Genomic DNA, 20,983 nt, shown 5'->3' on the forward strand with positions numbered 1-20,983 from the left:
AAATCATTTATTTGGGAAAAAATCTGCAGGAATATAGTCTAAACACATGAAGGTCCTACTGGAATTTGATGATGGCTTCTCTGTCTTGCCTCAGCTCTTTAAGCTATCTATTTGCAAACCAAATATATACATGAAAGGGAAAGCACATTACGCTGTTGCTGGAGGGAAGGATATTTCTACTTATACAAATGAGCAGGGGGAAATGGAGACAGAGAGAAGAAGACCATAACCAGGAAAATAAATGAGCAGATGGAGAAAACAACAAATGAGGAAATAACACCAGGCAGAGTCATGGCTGTGATTCCAGACGGCCCACCTGCAAATGTTTTATGGGGAGCATGCATAAGAAAAAGAAGAATATTTCCATTGGCCATCTCAGTGTTTGCCTCCCATTACTGGCACATTCTTCTTGCCCTAAATCCTGATGAATGCTGGAAAGAACACAGAAGCAAACAAAAATAATAACAGAAAGTGTTTATTAATGTCTCTGTAACTTACAAGGCTGCTGGCAGCAAACTGGGGAATCCTCTCGGGGAACCCACTGACCCAAAGCTCTCCCCATTTCATTCCCCCTCTGTTCTGACCCCAAGCATCCCATTGTCCTCATCTCCAGCTATTTTGGAAATCAGCTCACTAAATAATTTGAACCCATAAACCACTGACCTTGGAAATTACATTCATACTTTAAAGGCCCAGTCCAGAATAGCCTGATGTGAACAGAAAGACACACACTGTATATTTAGCCCACAAACCAGAGCCATATATATAAATTCTATACATGTTTATCTAGCTAACTCCCATTATTGTCCTTGACTAGATAATGCATGTTAAAATACAACTGCTTTGTCTTCAGCAGGATTTTAACATAAACTCAGACTGGCTTAAAAATTACGTATTTTTCCTTTGAGGATATATGTAGCATTTGAGCAATTGTTTGGAGAAAACTCTCTATCCTGTTCTGCAGAGCTCCTTGCCTGAGATTTGCTAAAGACAGGTGGTCCTACCTCATCTGGTCTGGAAGCACTGTTTGCTTTGGCCTATGAATTTTTTCTGGTTTACGTAGAGTGCTCAGAACAGTTCCAGCCATGTTCACTCCAACTTCCTGAGCAAGAAAATGTACATCAGCTCCCACACTTCCTGCCTCGTAGCCCTTTTTACAGATTTATGAAGGTAGACAAACATCAAGGAAACACAAAAAGAAAACATGAGCACTTTCCTTCCCGCCCTGGACCCATATTTGCACAATTAATTGGAACAGGAAGGAAGGAAAACACTATTTCTCCAAATTTACAAAGCAGAATCCCTAAATCTCTCCCACAGTTAAAATTCACACCTGCTCCATGTTTAAGAAGGTCCTGTTTCTGAGCAATGATGAAAATTTCGGACAAGTGAAAATCCAGCTTTAAATAAGGGAAAAAAATCTTTGTTACTTTGAGGACAGATTTCTATTTCATTACTCTTTTTTTACTGTTTCATTTGGTTTTTTTCAAATGGTCCCCAAAATTACTAAGCTTCCTCAGGCAAGAGGAGTACGACTCACTAAGAATTGACCTCTAAAACCAGTAAGAGACTCTGACACAGCCATTCATGCTCATAAAGTATGCAAACTGTATTCTTCCTTTCAGCACCCATTTAGTCTGTTCCAGAATAAATATATTTGCTTGCAGCCACGCCTGAAGAAAGTACAGTCAATAGACAGATGTGTTACATGTTTGGGTAAGAGAGTCCATTTCCTTTCCTCGTCACCTCCCATTTCTGGTAGTTCTATACTTTAAATAAAGTATTACTAAAATCCCTTATTTGGCATGGGTGACTGCCAGCTATTGAATCCAAAGCAGTTTAATTTAATCTATACAACCATTGTCTGGTTCAAATGAAATATGAATATTTATCATTACTAAATATATGAATTATTTACATTATTTATATTAGCCAGAAAAAGAGTTGCAAGCATTTTTAAAAGAAGTGATGGTTATACTGCTGACTGTAAAAAGACAGAAATATAAAAATGTTCTCAAATATTTTATTTATGGATTGAGCATACACAGTTTGCATAACAATCTAGTCATATATTCAGACACACATATATATATGTATGTATACATATGTATATATTAATAGACCAAGAACTGAGAGAAGGGCAATGTTGCTGATCCCAAGGGGATCAAAATGCTGTAGGATGAAAGCCAGGTGAACTATGAAACAGGCAGATGATAATAAGCAGGAAACTGGGAAAGAGTCTACAGTGCAAGTGTCCATAAGAAAGAGAAGGGAGTGGTAAAAAAGGGAGAATTTACCAGGACATTTAGGGAGAAGTCATAGACCCTGGAAAGGAGTGAAGAGTAATTCACTGAAGTACAGTCAAATAAAAAACAGGGAAGAAATGTGAAGCTGAAAAACTTGGTATAGGTGGTGATCCTGAGAAAGGGGAATCTTTCCATTTGGTCTCTATAGCAGGCAGACAACTGCTGATAACAGCCTGTCTAGAATTTGAAGGGAGGAGCAGGAGTTGCAGGAGTGAAGGCACCCAAGGATTCAGCCTGAATGAGAATGGCTGGAGCGCCGGCTGCAGTCACAGCTCAGTGCTAACCAGTGCTCCTAATAAAGAATTTAGTTTTGGAAATGTGGAGCCTTCCTGTGTGATTATGCAGCAAACTGTACGTACAGAAGTGTCTGGGGTCAGCTGTGTGGCACTCAAAGCGCAGAAGGGAGCGATACCATGGGAGAACAGCAGGGTAGAAGCAGAGCAATAGGCAGCACTCGGATGGCTGGGAAAGCTGGACACGCTTTGAAGGAGGGGAAGATAAGGATTTGTCTGCGTCTTCACCCATTTTTTTTTTTGACATTTGGAGAGTATTTTGCAGAGGCATGTAGTAACAGAACTGCCTCGGCTAACAACTAGACATGTCCAATGCAGATGAAACATTTATCCACATATCCTTGTGAGTTTCCTCTCAGAGGGCACCTTTGGCTGCAGATGCAATACAAATGCCTTCATGAGCTTTAAGAGGTGTGAACAGAGACAGCACTGGGCATACTGGCTTGACTGTAAAGATCTGCACTTGACTCAGACCAAAGAGAATAGGATTTTGCTTTGGAATCTTTTGTTTTTTCCTGAAAAAAAAATTTCTAATTTCATAGAACCATAGAATCATAGAATGGTTTGAGTTGGAAGAGACCTTAAAGATCAACTAAGTTCTACTGGGGATCAAAGTGCTAACATTAAACAAATGACCATAGAGAAACTGAGGCAGAAATTTTATTGTTAGGCCAACATGAAGGACAGCTGCTGCTAAATAATGCAGCAAACATCCAGGATTTTTTTAAATCTTAGGAAAGTCCAATCACTGACTCAATAGTTAGAAAATGTTTGTGAATAGAACATTCTTTAAAAGGCTGTTACAGAGTACCCTGTGTTTGTTTTAGGACTGTCTATACTTTAAGTTATTTTAACTGAGGGTTGATCTGAATTTTGAAAACAAAAGTCATTTTTGAGTAATTCCATGCTAGGCAAGCCACAGTCACATACTCACATAGCTCACGTTATCTTATCATGTAAAATAACATTGTCGTATGATCACATTAGATGCTGGACAAACCGTGTACTGATGGTCCCTGCTCAGGGGGAGGACCAGCACAGGACTGGGATTGCCTTGCTGAAACCACCCAACATCCCGATTTAACTCTTTCTGCACTTTCTCATGCTGATCAGTAGTCTGGTGTTCCTCCCTCAAAGCATTATGCCCACAGAAGAAGCACTATGCACATTCCTGACCTACTAAGGTGTATGAGAGGGTTGGGAGGGAAGATGGAGATGTTCCCCCTCCCTGCCCTGAATCTATGAGATGCTGAGAACAGCTGAGCTAATCCACATTTTCCTTCTCTTAGCCAGTGCATGACCTCTTCAGTGAAAACATACAACACATTATGTAGCTGCTATTAGTAACAGAACTGTAGTTCACAAAACTAAAAAGGTCAGATTAATATTAATTATCTTATAGGTATCAAGTTATATGCCATATATATTTCTGCTAAAGGTCAATATGGCCTTCCTTCATTTTATATCTATCTGCTTCATTAGGTAAGGGAACGTAAGCTAGGTATAATGGATTCTTTGGTAGTTTTAATCAACAATTTCATCAAAAGTACATTTTTCACCTGTGCCAACGACATAATGGAAAACTAGATCAATACATTAATTATACCAACTGCTTTCTAAACTCTATTTTTAAATTAATTATGGTAAGTGTTGTGGCAATTGGAAAAAAAAACACCTGTACAACTAAAAGATATTGCCTTTCAGATTCAGGCAGACAGATATGTTTGCCTATTTTTATTTTCTGAAGATTTTCATTATTGTTCCATATAAAAGACCAGAAATTACGAAGTCTTTAACTGTAATGTCCATACAGTGACAAATAAGCAGCAGAACTGATTTTGATAGCACATTACACAGAGCAGGATGAAGCAACGATTGCAACATGATAGAAATGGCAATTGTAATATTGTAGCAAAAATCTAAAATATTTACTTTGTGGGACCTCCTCCTCAGACCACTACGGTGAGGATAAATGTCCTTGTCAACTCCATCCATCCAAGGTTCTATGACAACCACAGGAAGAGAGATTAGGCCTCTGTCAGAGGTCTCTGTCAGAGCTGTAAGGAAGCACCTCTAGAGCCAGGCTATTTTTTGTTAGAAAGACTGTTTCCATACTGAAAGGCTTATCTCCCAGGATGCTGAGTTCTTATAAGCCTAGAAAATGGAAAAAAGCTACAAATCAGCTGAAATTTCTCTGCAGACCTTAGCAGGGTTTGAAAAACTTTTGGTCTCCAGGGAAAGTGGGAGCTGCAGTTCTCCCCAGTTTGCCAGCCTCGTTAACTTCCCATATCACACCGTCTACACCCACAGCTCCTAATAGGTCAGGTTATGTGCTTCTGTACAACAGGGCACAGTGCAGAGAGCTACAAGCAAGCACCAGCTTGGGCCAATAAGTCTCTATACAGTACTTACACAACACAGATCCACAAGCAACTGCCTCGAGGATAGAGTTTATTAATTTGGATGAAAGCCTGCAGAAATGTATCTGTACAGATTCAGATGCAGCTCACAGAGAAGAAGGAGTGTCTTTCCCTTCTTGCCTCAGAGACACCAGTTCCAGAGTGGACCTGCACTAGGTCAGCTGTAACATCTCTCAGTCTGCAATCTAAGTCAGCTTCACACAGGTACTAGTAACTATTCTGTGTTATGTTCCAGTTTCCTTACCCCAAAAGACACTTCTTTCAGCTGGCTGTTTTCCAGCTCTGGACAACCTTGAGAAGACTGAAGACAGAGCAGGGGATCGATTCAACTAAAAATTAACAAAATAATCTAAGTTAGCAACTCTTCATACCAAAGTCTATTCAGCTGCTGTTCCCATTTCTTCTCTTCATTATCCCCAAACCAACACATCCTTAACAGTTATTTCTTAATTTGTTCACATATTTTAGTTGCCTGATAAAAAGGAGAGCTGAGTTCTACATTATTTTCTTCTCCTTGAAGGGCTCACTGGTTAATTCCCAAAAACATCTTGCTTCCAGGCATTCCCTGAAGCTTTCTGATATAGAAGTCTATACCATTTGAGTAGCTTTAATTTCATAGACCAGTATCCCATGATCCTGATCCTCTGACCCCAATGACAGGTCAAATCTGAAAACATCTGGGGCCAGATTCTTTGCTGGTTATGGGGAAAGGGGAGAATTCTAATCTTCTGACTGTGAAGGGAGACCACTGCAAGTATTAAACTAATAATGGTGTGAGCAGTGGAATGAATTAAACCTGGTGTCTTATGAACTTAAGGTGTATAAAAGCATGACCTTGGACTGAAGCTTTTCCGTATAGTCCTGTTGTTTACTGCAGCGCTCACCTCCATAGATTCTCTGGAGTCTCATAATGTGTAAGTTCATGCTGCACCTTTCCCTCAGCTGTGCAACATCAACATTTTTTTTCATCTGTCTAGCTCCTTATTTTTGGAAATTTGTTAGAACCCAGTTACCCTGAAACTTCTGTCGTTTCATCACACTGGGTTGGAAAAGGCCACTAGATTCAAAAATTATTAGGGGGTACACAAGGACAGATACATGCACAGAGACAGCCTGATCACAGATGCCTTGTTTCCATAGGAAACCAAACTAAAAATAGACAGTTTCCTAAGTGTTAAAGATGGAATTTTTATTTGTTTTTGCAGTTGGGAACCAAACAGACCCACTATTCACATGGCTGTAGCACATGAGAAATATGAAAGAAAAGCAATCTTCAGTTTTCTGATAGATTTCCTCAAGTGGAATACAGTGACCAACGACACAAAAGCCAAGTGTCCAAAGTCTGCAATCTGCTGGGCTGGATTACAAGTTGTCTATGTGACAGTATATATGAGCTTTTTTTTCTTTTAGCATTACCTTTAAAATAATTTGTTAAGTTGGTTTGCTAGAAATGCAACACATGATGGCATCAAGTCTGTGTAAACTTCATTGTTTTGAATGATCGAGGCAAAAGTAGGGTCTCTGTTTGGTTTTTCATTCACCAAAAAAATGATAAAACAGATGTTAGCAATTCACTTTTCCCCCCCCTCAGTTGCTAAGTATCAACCTCAATGTGGCATGAGGCAGCAGATGATAGCTGGGCATACCACGAGTGAGAAAGCACAGCTTTCTTTTATAATCAAAACAGTATAGTCATCATAACCTGCGTATGAGCTGTGCAGGGCAACCTTTGGCTGCATCCTCCTAGAAGCTGACATCTTACATACGGATATCTTTGATGTATTCAAGGTGTTCGAGCTGAATCACTTGGGGATATTATATAAAGCTGTCTATAGAAGTGAGGTGAGGCTCTCGAGCGATGGAGAGAGTGACTGACAACTCAGGCTATCTGTGTATCATCCAGCTAAACACATAGGGATCTTAGGACCACAAGAAATGTATAAATACAGATAATCTGAGAACACCAAGGGGTCTCAAAACAGAAGGCTATTTTTAAGGTGTAGTAATAACATGGAAAGAACTTCCATGACATCTTATATGGCAGTACGTGAGCTCGTTGCATGATAACAACCTTTTAAACCCATTTTTCTTGGGTCTGAAGCTGCAGGTGGTAGAGGATGATCATAGGTATTGCTACCACCACACCTCAGGTGAGATCTGATAGTCAATAGCTTGCTAAGAGGCAGAGCATGCCCATACAGCTTTACAGAGATATGGATGCCTTAACCATCACCAGCAAACAGTGGATGCAGCTGGAAATTGCCCAGAAAGTGGTATCATGGCATTCATTTATATAGCTTCATGCAACAATAGACAGCAACGTAACACGGTGAGGGGGTCTGCACCTCAAACCTCCATACAACTCAGCTGCTGCTGGTCCTCAGCTCAGACTTTACTGTAACTACTTTCTACTTCCTACATCAGAATCATAAAATCACAGAATCGCTGAGCTTAGAAAAGCACTGTCAGACCACTGAGTCCAAATGTCCCCTCAGCACTGCCAAGCCCACCACTAAGCAGTGCCCCCAAGTGCCACATCCACACACATCTTTTAAATCCCTCCAGGGATAGGGACTTCACCACCATCCTGGGCAGCCTGTACAAGAACTTGACAACCCTTTTGAAAAAGAAATTTTCCCTAATATCCAATCTCAGCCTCACCTGGTGCAACTTTAGGCTGCTTCCTCTTGTCTGGTTCCTCTTTCACTGGGAGAAGAGCCCGACGCCCAAACTTGGCTCCACCCTCCTCTCAGGGAGGTGTAGAGAGCAAGGTGGTCTTCCTTCAGCTTCCTTTCTTCCAGGTTTTATGCTGCCAGAAAAGTACTGGGTCAGTCCTAAGAATCACATTTGTGGCTTTTAAGGACAGGAGGTCCCATCCCTCTCACCAACAGCCATAGCGGGAAAAACCCTGTGGCTGTTTCCTCCTCCAGCACAGTCAGGTGCCAGCAGACACAGCCCTACACTTGTGTAGACAAGTACTGCAGTTGTATAACAACCTTGCAGCAATAATTAATAACCTTGTGAGGAAGGGTGCTCAGGGCCCCCTCAGGCAGCACACAGCCTGCAGTGGAATGGGCTACAACAAGAGAAGCCACGAGGCTCCTCATCTTTCTGCCATGGCCGTGCTTTAGGGAACGGAATAATGTCCTGAATAAAGAAAGTGGGAATGGGGAGTAGATGCAAGACCCCAGACAAGAGGTGAGCAGGCAGCTGAGGAGGGTGTCTATGCTGACCAGTGCAGCATGAGGGAGGGAGACGAGTCCCTGAGGGAGCGGGGCTGAGGCAGCCGCCATGATGGCGATCTGAGGGGGAGCGCCGGCCCCTGATCGTAAACGAGTTAAAAGTCATGTCTGAAAACTTTTTCCACACCGCAGCTTGGAGGCTGGGTAGAGAAAAGGTTAGGAAGTGCTAGCTTAAATCCAGGATGGAGTTTTTCAAGGATAGGTTGTTACACACAGATTGATGCCACACTGTTGTCAATATGCCAGGGGTAGTTTTAGCTGTCAGCTCTGTCAGTCTGCCAACCAACTTTAACTTGTTTTCTGACTTTTCCAAATGTTTTCCAAGTTTTCGCTTGCTGTGCTGAGGATAAATTGTCCCTCAGTTTCTGTAAAACCACATTTGTTTACTTGTTTCCTTTTCATCTCCGTTTCTTTCTGTGGTTTTCCCTTTTTAGGGAAAAAAAAAAGCACAAAGCTTGCACCTTTGCCCAACCATAATATAAACACAGTTCACCGAAACTGTCTCATAAACCATAAGGTTTTGCTCATCCGCTCTTATGTGACACGCACTTGCCTCCCTCTTGAGCTGGATGTGCTCCACCATGGCTCTGCCCAAGGTAAGGGACTGGGCAGCACATCCCGGAATAAACTCAGGAATAAACTGCCACAGCAGCTCTTCTCTGCGTTTTCCTACAGGTGAAGACTTCTTTCTTCTGGAATGAAAAATTTCAAGGAAAAATCTTCCAGTTTGGTCAGAATTATCTGCCATGTGTGCAAAGGATTTGAAACAGGTAAGCTACAATCCTTTCTCCCTTTCCCAGAGCCTCCTGGACTGATACTAAATAACTCCATTTGGGGGAGAAAAAAACCCTCTCATTGCAAACACAGTAATTACAGTGAAATAACATTTAAGGAATGTTAAAAGGACTGGGGACTTCAAAGGTTGAAACATTAGAAAGCTGAAATTAAGACTGCACTACTTCTGTCTATGCATTATGCTACGTTTACTTGCCTGTGTGTTTTTTTATTCACATATAAGATAGATGGGACAAAAAAACTTCTGTTTCTCCTCACAGTTCACTGTGTGGTCTCAGGCCTTGTTTACTGCCCTGAGTTATTAATTTCCTCTTCAGCTTTTTACAGCACTTTTTACAGTCACGTTTATATATATGACAACCAAAATTTAATTTATTTTTCTTATACCACCGGAAGGTGAAGGGAAATGAGGTACAGAAAGAAAAAATAAAGCATACTAATGTTAAATCATAATTATTTTAGAATATTTAACATTAGATTTTCATATTAATACACTAATTTGGGGTAACTACAGAAAAATGTGTTCTTATGACCATTATTTTAATAAAATGCAGAAAGATAAAAATCTGGAGCAGTTGGATGACCTAAATGACATTAGTGAGTTATTAAACTCAGTCATTTTACTCCTTTGAATTCATTAAATTCACAGTAATAATATGTATAAAAGAGAATTTTAGATTCAGGCTTCTTTCTATTTTCAGTGTATCTAAAAAAATTACATCTTTTCAATATACTCATAGTTGATACTTCTTTTTTACTGATATTTGAGTTTATTATAAGTGTTTTATGGAAATACTTAGTTAAACTTTACATGTTCCTGGCATGGCCCTTTATGTCCTCACCTTCAGCTAGTTCAGCACTTCAGTATTTCTAACCCTTGACTATCAATTTGGGCCCCCTGAAAATGAGATACATAGAAGTGACCATATATCATTGACTATGTGATTTGTCCATCACCACATGCTGACTCTAGTAATGGTACTTAGAGAGTCTAGATCTCAGCCTTAAGTGGATTTAACTCTCTTGTAACTCCAAAGAATATCTACCTCATTTATTACCTCTAGTTTCTCAATATGTGAAGATCCAGAAGATTCTACTTCACTACTCAACCCTGGTTCATCTCAGTGTAGGTCAGAACTGTGCAAGGAATAAGGCAAGAGAGTTGTAGAAAAAAGCATCATGCAATTATGTTATTAAAGATATAATGCATATGAACAGAGTGAGTTCAATTTCAACTGAGGGAATAACATTGATTCTGTAATCTCTTTTCCCATAAGTCCTTGGCATTGAAAGATGTATAATTTTAGTATAGTTCCTGCCTGTCATCTTTCTAAAAGGATCATAAATAAAATGGAAAACAGATCTTGCATCACACTGACATCCCTCTGGGTCACTCCTGAGTCTCGGACCTTTTGTACCACATCTTGGACCACTCTACCTGAGCTAATGGAGCAGTTAACAGCACCTTCTACACATGATGTCCCCATTGGCTTCCTATTGCAGGTTTCACCCCTTACACTCCTTCCATAGCCAGCTCCAGTCCTTTTTTTCCCTTGCTAACTTGTCAGACCTGGTTTTTTTGTATCCTGTGAGTGTCTCTGGTTTAGGATTTTATCAGTGAGAGACTAGAAACAAGATCTATAAAAGGCTGCTGAACCCTTCTCTCTACCACAGTATGGAAAATCAGGCTTGTTGTCTCAGGTATGTCTTGGAAAATTAATCAGGATGAATTTTGATAATGGGTTAGAGTAAATGCAGTGATGGGGGATAAAGGCACATAACCAAAACATCCCAATATATATTTAAGCAGAAAGTTGGTGGACATGAGATGCTCTGCAGTAGTTGCCTGTGTGCTTGTTGTTATTCCATTGTAAATTAAATATAACATAGCCCTGTGTGAAATAAACTATTTAACATTTACCTCTACAGGTATATGCCTGCATACTATGATAATAAGGGTTTATATACTGTAAATTCACATTCAAGTTTAGGTTACTCTCTATTTCTAGGCCTGTGTGAGAATGAAGTGGCCCTACTTTGTGTGTGTTGCATTTTGCAGCAAGGTCACTGTTATCCTGCATCCACCAAGTGTTTCATGAAGGGTAACAGATCCACTCTTAATTTACATTTCAAGTCAATTCAGATTTTCATACATATTTCCAAGTAAACAAACACTTTTCCACCTCTTTTAGAGTCATCATCCCAGGAGGAAGTTGTCATATTGTGATGCAGCTCTGTGAGTGGACCTGTCTTTGATGGCTGTGGTAAGTCTACGGCAGAACTATCAGGGTTTTCTCACTCCAAGTCATATAAAGCATAACAGTAAAACATGCGAGAGGAGGTTGTACATGATATATCACAAAATGTGGTTTGGCACCAAGCACAGTAACAGTTTAGGGAACAGGCTGTTCTTTAAATAATATGCTTTTGTTTTCATGTTTAATTCTTCATGCTGCTGATTTACAGCAAAGGCTTTTTCTTCCAAAAAAAGTAGACCCTTATCTAATGCATCAAAACAACAAAGTATGTGGTTTCTTTGTCAAACATTTCAATAAATGATTTGGCTTTCTCAGAGGCATTTGTAGAACTCACATGGGAATAGAATTCTGGGGTTTTTTTCATTTGAACTGTGGGCTGGATTTTCAAATGTTGATGTGTGCAGATGTACCTGCACAAATTCACATGCCTGACTTTGAAAATCTGATCTTAAACATGCAGCAGGTGAGTGAATATGTGGGAGAATGAGGGGAAAATTTCAACATTTACCTAAAAATATCAAAAGAACTGTGAGCTGAGAGTGCTCATCACCAGGCTTTAGCAGAGGTCAAGGGGGTGATGTAATTGGCACCTTTTGGATTTGGGGTTGTTATGTCGCTAAACACAGACCCAGCAGCTAATCCTAAAAAAATCAGGAGAGTTTCAAAGCTGCACTTAATTTTGTCTATTTTCTCACTCTCTTCCCTTTCAAAAGTAAGTTTATTTTCTGTCTTATTAGATGTTTATACTGAAAACACTGTAATAACTGTAGAGCAATGTCTGACAGTCTATAGTAGTATTACAGGTAACAGAGGAGTTTAGTGTGTGGTAAGGGGTGTTGTTTGATTGTGTCACTGTAGCCAGCTCTCTGGTTTCCTGTATTTGCCTTAAGTTGCAAAAAATAGCTGAGTGATCAATTTTTCAATTCCATCACAAAATAAAAATTAAAAAAATGTGCTCTGCATCATCCCTGAATTTAACATTCAAATGTAAATTAATTCTCCCCCCAACCCCCCTTTTATATCACTTACAATTCCTTGAGAGTCTTGTCTTATTATAGGTTCAGGTCAAATTTTAAATGACAAATACTTGCTCTGAGGGAAAATTCTTAACCAAAAAGTGTCAGCATTCCTGAAATTAGACATTTTTATTTTGAAAAATACTAGAAAAATATGGTTTGCCATTTACAATATTTTCTGCATATTTTTACCCAATTATTGACCAAATATGTTCTCCAAAAAAAATATTTTGTTTTCTTTGAAACTGCCCTAAAAAGCCCACCTGGTTCTCTTTTGTACACTTCCTTTGTGAGGAAAAAAAATAGAACAAATTTTGATTAAAAAACATGGAGATGAAACAGGGAAGGTAAAAAGTAAAATGCATTTCCACAAGATGGACCATTTAAGACTGATTTTTCTTCTGTCCTTGAAGAAATAACTCATTTTTCACTAAAATCTGGTGATAGATAGCCAAGGTATCTGGTCTTCAGCAATGAATGAAATATTATTAGGCAAACCGGCAATAATGGAGCTTATGGGAAAGACTAAAACGGAAGCAAGTGGGAAAATTACTTACTTGGTGGACTAAAATCAGTGAACAACCACCCTGATTGTTAAACTTAGTGAACACTGAGCATGAGTGGAGGGGAAGCACTAAAATACTAAGAAGTACTTGGGCTAAGCTGTGTTGCATTTAATGTGACTTGAGGCATTGACCCTCATATGAGTTCTCTCTTTCTGAAGCCCCTCATCTTGATAAGCCCTGCTTATAAAGCTGCATCACAATGAAGCTGACTATTGTAAGTGTGGAAGCCAAGGGTGAAATCCTGGCTCTGTCGACATCATTAACAGCTCTGCCATTGATCTGGACTGGGGCGGGTTCAGCCCAAATTAAAGCAGTGGCCTTGCTGACAAGCCACCACCGGTCAAAGAGAGGCCCTGTCTTTGAGCTCGTCAATCCCGTGCGTTATATTCAATAAAGGTCAATAAGATGGAAGGTCTTGGATTTAGATGGCTTGAAAGATAAGCATACCAGGCTGAAACAAGACTCCAGCAAAATCAAGGGACAGCATTATTTGGATATTTGCTGTATGGCTTGTTGGTGAATTTTAGAAATGTGCTTTATCCATATTCAAATCCCATATAAACCAAAGTAGAAGAATATGATCTCTGTGGGAAGAGGTCATGGAAACAATATCTATGCACCTGCCTACAGATCTATGCAAGCATTTTCAAAACAGGCATTTTGGAAAGAGGCAGCTAATCTATTATTGTTTCCATGCAGATATTTATATAAATCCTCTTCTTGTAAAATGCCACATACCCTGCTAAGCTTTCAATTTAGTCAGAAGAGGCATAAGTTCAGCCTATGTAAATAAAATCTAAAACTGAAGTGATTTAGGAATCTGGACTTAATATGTGCAACCGTGTAAGAATTATCTATTAATTATAAAATCATTAATTTAAAAGGATAGTGTTTGTAACTTTTTTTACTGACTCTTAAACATTTTCCGTTTATTGTATTTCCTTAAAGAAAATCTAAAAATGCAGTTTGAACAGCAGCCACAACCCTATCCTTTCAATCAGCTGTACCTGTTAATTTAAGGCACAGTCACTTGAACACGGTTGGATAATACACCCCGTAATGCCATGTGTGTGCCACTGCACACACATGTGTTTATCCGTACATGCCTTCTTTAATTTCCTTCCTGAGACCAGCACACTTTGGAATGATATTTTAATTTATTATTATGAAAGGAACGGCAACTGGTTTTTAATGGTTACAGAATGGTGACTCACAACACTGTCCCAGATGCTGTCACCGTCGCTATGAGAGCAGATTTGCAACATCTTGTCATAGGCACACATCAGTGCTCCTGCCTGCTGCCTTCATCCCAGAGGACAGCCTAACACCTGCTGCTGGCAGCGTGCCGGCCCTTCAGGGAACAAATGTTCCATTGCTGCTGGGTGATAGGAGAGGACAGACTCGAGATTCCAAGTGAACTGGCTAAAGGCACCCTAGGGCTCGGTGCACCCACCCCAGCACCCAGATGGTTGCTGTTTCTGTAGGAATATTAGAGAGTGAGTGGTATGCCTATAGCTGTCTCCTATAAATAAAGGAAAAGAGAAAAATCAACAGCACACTTGATGATAAGATTTCTAGCGTTTGCTATTGTTTCTTAAGAAAAACAAAATCAGTATTTTTCCGGTCAGTATTATACTGAGGGAGGGCTACATGCCTTCTCTGTATTTATCCATATAAGCAACTTTGAAGACTGTGTTAAAGACACTTTTTTTAATAGGAAAATACAGGCACAAATCAACTTCGGGAAGGTTAATATGCTTCTTTCCTGCAGAATATCCTTAACCTTATACAATTTACAGATTCTAGACAAAATAGACATGATTTTTATATTTCACATAGTGTTCAGCTGCCATACCTTTATGTTGCCAGATATACTATGTTGAGATGTAAGAACAACAACAACAAAAAAGAGCAAATACACTTTGTGTTCCCTTTAAATCTATTTTTCAATACACCTATCCCAGAGTTGTAAGAATAAAGAATACTGTGCATTAGCTCTGGAGAGCCCAGATTTCTCACTGAGGTCAAGGAGAGCTAAAAGGACTCCTGGCTTGGAATAAGAAGCTCAGTGCAGTTCAGGATCAGGTCTCTTGGATAGCGTGTAATGTGTTTCTTTCCATTTATTACCACTCCACTTCCAGTGGGGTGATAAAAGCAGCGTTACAATGTCTTCACTTCATGTGGATTGAATAGCAGGCTAATAAAGATGAGGGTGGTGCTTTTTTCAGCTGTTATACTCAAATTTCAAATAAGACCATTTTTATTCTCTGCTTTTGAAAAGGCTTTTTGTCCACATTATTCCCCAAAGCTTAGATCAAAAACATGTCATGTTTCTGAGGGAGGTACAATCCAGGACACAGTGCATTAGTATTTCAGCTACTGTAATATAGATTTTGATACTCTTGCATTTCAGCACAGGAATCTACTCCTGTGAAAACAGGATCCCTTAAAAATAAAAAGATTGGTCATGTATTTATAAAGGGTGGCTTGATCCGAAGCCTCTAAGTTGCTGCAGTTTAATTCAGTGTGGTTTAAATCAATGTGCAGTGGAGCAAACCCCAGGTGATATTTCACTTTCCCTGCAGTGTGCTGCACTTCTCTGCAACAAATCAATCAAATCTACATCACAATACACTGAGTAACACTGAACTACCAACAGGAGAATTCTGGATGACTTTCACCGGTTAAAGTTTCCCTCTCTTTCTCTTGTTAGGCTAATGGCTGGGATATGTCCCTGTAAATTCTTTGGAAAGAGCAGCATCATACAAACAGTGTCAGCACTCTGTGGTTCTTTGAACACGTATTCCTATGTTATTTTTTCAAATGATCCCTAAAGGAAGGTCCCAGGTAATGGCAATTCACAATAATCCGCCTGCTAGTTATCCCACCACTGACCCTGGGCAAATTTTGTTGTTTTTCTTTGTTCCCCGACTGCTTCTGTAAAAGGATGCTAATAATATCCACCCCAGAGAGATGCTGGGTGAATCCCTGTGCCTACAGAGGGCTTTGAAGATGAAAAGGCTTATTTAAATGTTACATATTGCCAATAGTATTATTATTAAAGCTTAAGGGTGCATTCTGCCTTCAGATGGACACACGCAGCTGCCTCTATCCCTACTGTCCATGTTTACACAGAGAACTGTGCAGTGGGGCAGAGCTGTGAGGATCTAGAGACTGTGAGTTCAGCAAGGAAGCTTTGCTGGAGCAAAGGCAGGGTTTTATGTGCAGATGGCAGGCATGCAAATTTGGTATGATCACAATTTAGAGGTGCTTGTAAAGCATTTGCTTTCATTGAACTCTTTACAGCTTCTATTTCTACAATGATATTAACTGCAGTGACAAAGAATACAATGGAAGAGCAGGAGAAACACTTACCATAAACCTTTGGATAAATCTCCTGTTCAAAAATGAGCAGGTCTCAGGCAGTCCTGGGGACAGAGATCAGGATGTGATTCAGAGGTCAGGCTGAGCTCTCATGTCACATGTGGGTCATGCTGCATGAATTGTCTCTTCTGCAAGGCTTCCTTGTAAACTGTCAAGTGTCCTGAGTTCTAATGCAGGAAATGAGCCCCAAAGGTTTGATGAATCTTAAAGAACCCTTCTAATCCAGAATTTTTGTTCAAACTGAAAAAATTAGGGAGGCCTTCTTATTGCTCAAACATTGCACTCTGATTTGACATTCTTAAAAATATTTCTTTCACTGTCGTGCATATGGCCTTTACAGAGGATTTACAAGCTAATCTGTCTGACTGTGCCATGTCACTCCTGAGAAATTCAATTGCAGTTCTACAGTCATACTGCCTTTGACTATCTTGCCAGGTATAATGACAATAAAATTTGGCCTAATGAGTAGAAACAGCCTTGTTCTCAAATTTAAATAGATTGTCATCTTCCACTTTTCAATATAGACTGCTTTGTTTTAATTCCCTTTTTTTTTTTGGTTGAGTCAGTACACTTGCAAAATAAGGGTCATCTGAATTCAGAAACAGAATAAAGAAAACTGCCACTCTGAGGTTGTTTTCAAGATAGTGTTGTTAAATAGCAGAGATGCTTCTTTTACCAGGCAAAGCTGGTAAAAGCATTTATTTCTTTGTATTAGAACATTCTGAGAAGTGACCAGAAATTAGCAAGAACCAGGGTTTCAGAAGGAAAATAAGCAAGTTCCTGCAATTAGTGTTACCTTCCAATATACTTTTTAAGGTCAAGAATAATTAAATCCCGAACAGGAGATATATGCATCTACCTGCTATTTTCTGTGGACCTATGGTTTGAGAACTCAACGTTACTGGTAAAGAGTTCAGCATTAAGATAAGGGAAGCCAGAGAGTGTGGGCCAAGCTGACAGATCAAGCCAGTGTCTGGGCAGCTGCCTAAGTGCTTAAACGGCTCACTCTGCCTTTTAAAGTTTAAGACAAAAACAAGAAAGAAAGAAAATCTTTCACTGAGGCTCTGTTGCCCTGGATAACCAGGGACAGATTCTGGGTGGTCCCCATAAAGTTTCTTTTTAACTTGATAGCCGGATTCATGGGTACTTTTCCAACAGTTGTAGGGGATGAAATGATACTGAATTAATTCCCTTTTTAAAAATAAAAGGAATGAAAGGAACTGCTAGATCTCCATGCAACTACCTTTGAAATAATCACTATTGGGCTTGTCTGTTGTATCCAATATTCTGTATTTGCATGGCCTGGTCCTCCTTTGGGCTAAACAGCTAATCTTGGTAAACTGGAATGCCTCTCTTGAGCACAGCAGGTCATTTGGGCTGGTTAGTGTTCAGGAGGGTTATTAAGGTTATTTAAGTGGTAAAATAGATGACCTGCTCACCTGGCTTCTTAGAAAGTGTAGACATCTTCCACCTCCCTGTCATGTTCTCCTGCACTGTAGGAACCAAAAACACATGATAGAAAACTGTGGGACGACAGTTGTTAAAACCATTGATTGAATTGGTTACCTGAAATACAAGGTCCCAAACAAAGTTAAATATCTGACAAGGTGGTAAACAAGAAATCTTCAGGATCAAGAGGGGATTTTACTTGCTGTCCGTGTCTCATGAGGCTCTGGAGCAAATGGCTGCCAATAACAGTGAGCCTTGATCTGCTGAAAGATAACTGAAGATATGTCCCAGTCACACTTATATACTTAGAGTCAACACACTTGTAAATAGGGAGAGCCAAAATCCAACATCACTGCCTTGGTTTGACCAAACACATATAAACTCATGGTCTTATCAGGAAGCTCAGTCTAAGGCAAGTGGAAAGATGAAAACTGTTATTGACAGGGCAAATGAACATAGGCAAGAAAAAATGTAAGTTTTTGTTAGATGGTGTTCATCTGAGATTTGAATTAAGAAATAGTTGTATTTTTAAGTATTAAAAAATACCTTTCATAAGGGTATTATCAGAAAATAGTCTTAATTTGGAAACTCTATGTAAGGGAACAATTTATATTCTCTTGCAATCAAATTTCCAACTGCTCACATTCTGGTTTGCTTTTCCCAGATGTTCCTTCTCAGGTTGTCAAAGAAGTGAAGTAAATTTATGTAGTTTGCAGGTGTTTAGTTGCAGGTAGTGAACTTTCATTTTCAAAGATAAAATTCAATAATGAGAAATAAGATTCTTGGAAGCTAAATGTAGTCTTGTGCCTATTTTTTGCATTCCTATCACTGCTTTGTTACTTATATTATTAACATTAACAATCAAGGAAGAGCTACGAGGTAGATTGATGGTGTCCCAAAATCTAATTTCTGATAAGAATTGCAGATATATCCAAGAATACAATGCTAATTGAACTGACATTTGATTATGCATTCACCTGCACAGATATTAAAAACCTCTATGTGGCCAACAATGACTGTTCCATGGCTTGAAGTAGTTTGAGGACACTTTCCAGCCCAGTTACTCTTCAACCAGAAGAGATCTGAGACAAATCATGATCTCATCATGGAAAAACTACAATCAGTAAAGTGAAATCGAAACAAGCCAAGCTCTCACTAAATATTTTTCTGAGTTCTAGGTGCCAGTCAAAGCAAGAAAGATCAAATATTTGAGTAGTAATGAAGTCAGCTCATCATTATTTGTCCTTTAAGAAGTGCTGGAGGCACATTGGTGGCTTGCTGTCCCTCCCACTGTAGTGTAAGGACTCAAGGCTGCAGCTGGATCATCCTATCTAATGGCTATCAGTAGTTATATTCTCCATAAATTTGTTTAACTCCTTTTTTTGTATCATCAGATTTATTATTCTCCAGAACACTGCCAGAGTTTGGGATTGGATCATTGCAAAAGTACACTGCACATTATTTATATTCAAAATATTTAATGTCTGCCTCAACACTATAGCTTTACTTGTTCTAACACTATATATGAGGTTGATATTCCTGCTTGAGTAAACATACACTTACAAGTTAATAAAAATAACATTTTAACTGCTTCAGTGCAGTTTTCCAGTGACCCATAAGATCAGTTCTAGGCTCTCTGCAGTCCTAACTCAGCTCAGCAGCCATTGATCAACTGATGAACTTACCTAAAAGAACAGAGCATAAAATGCAAACAGCAATTTAAATGACTGTGTGGTAAAAGCAAAAATTTCCTGTTAAACCACAGCAGGCTGAAATGAGAACTGAGAATGACAGAGAGGGCAGGTACTGACCCCATATTAAAAGATGTACAACAAAGGCATTTGCTGTAAGTTCTCATGGAAAGCCTTTTAGACAAATTAATTAAGCAATAAGACATGACAGGGTGTGAATCACTTGGTAATGATTTACGCCTATTGTGTTGTTAGGCAGAAGGCCAAAGGCCGAGTGCTGTCAAATCACCTAGGTGTAAATTATCATTTGATAATTTGAGCCCTGGAGTGGCTTATTGTAATTAGAAGGTGTTCTATCATAGAAGTTTTGTACTTCATTCCATTTTTTTTTCCGTTCTCCGCTCCATTTCACTGCTTAGAATTCTATCATTAAAAAGTGAACTTTTCTTGCAAGATTATTTCAGACAACTAATAGCCTGAGAGGCTTTACACAACAAACCCTGTCATATTCCACAATGCATAGCAGAGAAGTCAATGCAGGCATGTCATCACTGTAATTTAATCACTGCGCCTTCCTTCATAAAGCCAGTTACAGACAAAGGGAAGCATTAGGGTTATAGGGGAATGTGCATTTAAAATTAGTTGAAAGTTAGAGATGCAGAGTCGATGAAGAGGAATGAGGCAGCTGCACTTTCTTTTTTCAAATTAAATAGCACAAAAAAGATAGAGGGATAATAACATGAATTCTTCCAAGATGCAGCATCCAGACAGCTGTAGAAACCACAAGGAGAAGGCAACTCAAAACTTGACTGTTCAAACTGAGAGAAGCAACGTCCAGCAAGAGCTGTTCCATGCAAAGATGTGAACACCAACTCTGGCTTTGGAAATTCATACAATGCAGCTTGTCAGAACTTGGGAGAAAGTTGTCACTGTCTATGTGTCTACTTGTTCTGTTCTTTTACGATTCTGGAGACAGGCTATTAAAGTAGCAGGATCTCCAGTTTGATTCAATTTGCCATTCTCAGGTGCCTATAGTCATTAGGCCCATTCCATGCACAGAGCAGAAGAAAGATCTTTTCAAGTCTGGCATAGAAATGGAAGTTATGACAGCCTCTTTTTCCTTCCTGTCTCATTTAAGGCTCCAACATAGTTAGGGAAAATTATTTAACCAAATCCAGCTATTGCTTCCTAAACATTAACCAAGGTCACAGTCATATGCAATAGAATATTCTTAATGTTCTTGCATGACTAGATGACAACAACCTTCATTGCAGAATTCCTAACACTAAAATGATTGCCCATTGACAACAAGCAGTCCCAGGATGGAAGTAGGCCAGAGTGAAATGTCAAGGCCAATCAAGAGAACGTCTTTCCAAGCATTAGGCACACTCAGAAAAAGAGAATTATATTGTTGGTCAGCCATGATTTCAAAACCAGCAAGAAACCATCTTGTAAGTGATGTAACTGTAAAAACAGAACGTGTCAAATCTGTTCTGATAAACTACTGGTCTTAACATTATTTTTCTGGAGTTTACTTTTGATGTTTGCTTGTTGATGGCATAT

At 39.3% G+C, this 20,983-nt stretch overlaps 1 protein-coding gene across 9 annotated transcripts in view; it reads left to right on the forward strand.

Annotated features, from left to right (window-relative positions):
- The first annotated feature begins 8,298 nt into the window (after nucleotides 1-8,298).
- The window catches only part of NFIA (nuclear factor I A), a 410,936-nt gene continuing 398,251 nt past the window's right edge, over nucleotides 8,299-20,983 (forward strand). For 4 of the 9 annotated variants that reach the window (XM_032696707.1, XM_032696708.1, XM_032696715.1 and 1 more), the window contains exons 1-3: nucleotides 8,301-8,416; nucleotides 8,937-9,031; nucleotides 11,249-11,320. The gene's annotated coding sequence lies outside the window, so the exon portion shown is untranslated. Of the gene's footprint in view, nucleotides 8,417-8,936; nucleotides 9,032-11,248; nucleotides 11,321-20,983 lie in introns of all 9 variants that reach the window. The other 5 variants (XM_032696704.1, XM_032696709.1, XM_032696714.1 and 2 more) reach the window with 2 other exon arrangements.

This window comes from Chiroxiphia lanceolata, chromosome 9 (genome assembly GCF_009829145.1).
Source record: "Chiroxiphia lanceolata isolate bChiLan1 chromosome 9, bChiLan1.pri, whole genome shotgun sequence".
NCBI lineage: Eukaryota > Metazoa > Chordata > Aves > Passeriformes > Pipridae > Chiroxiphia > Chiroxiphia lanceolata.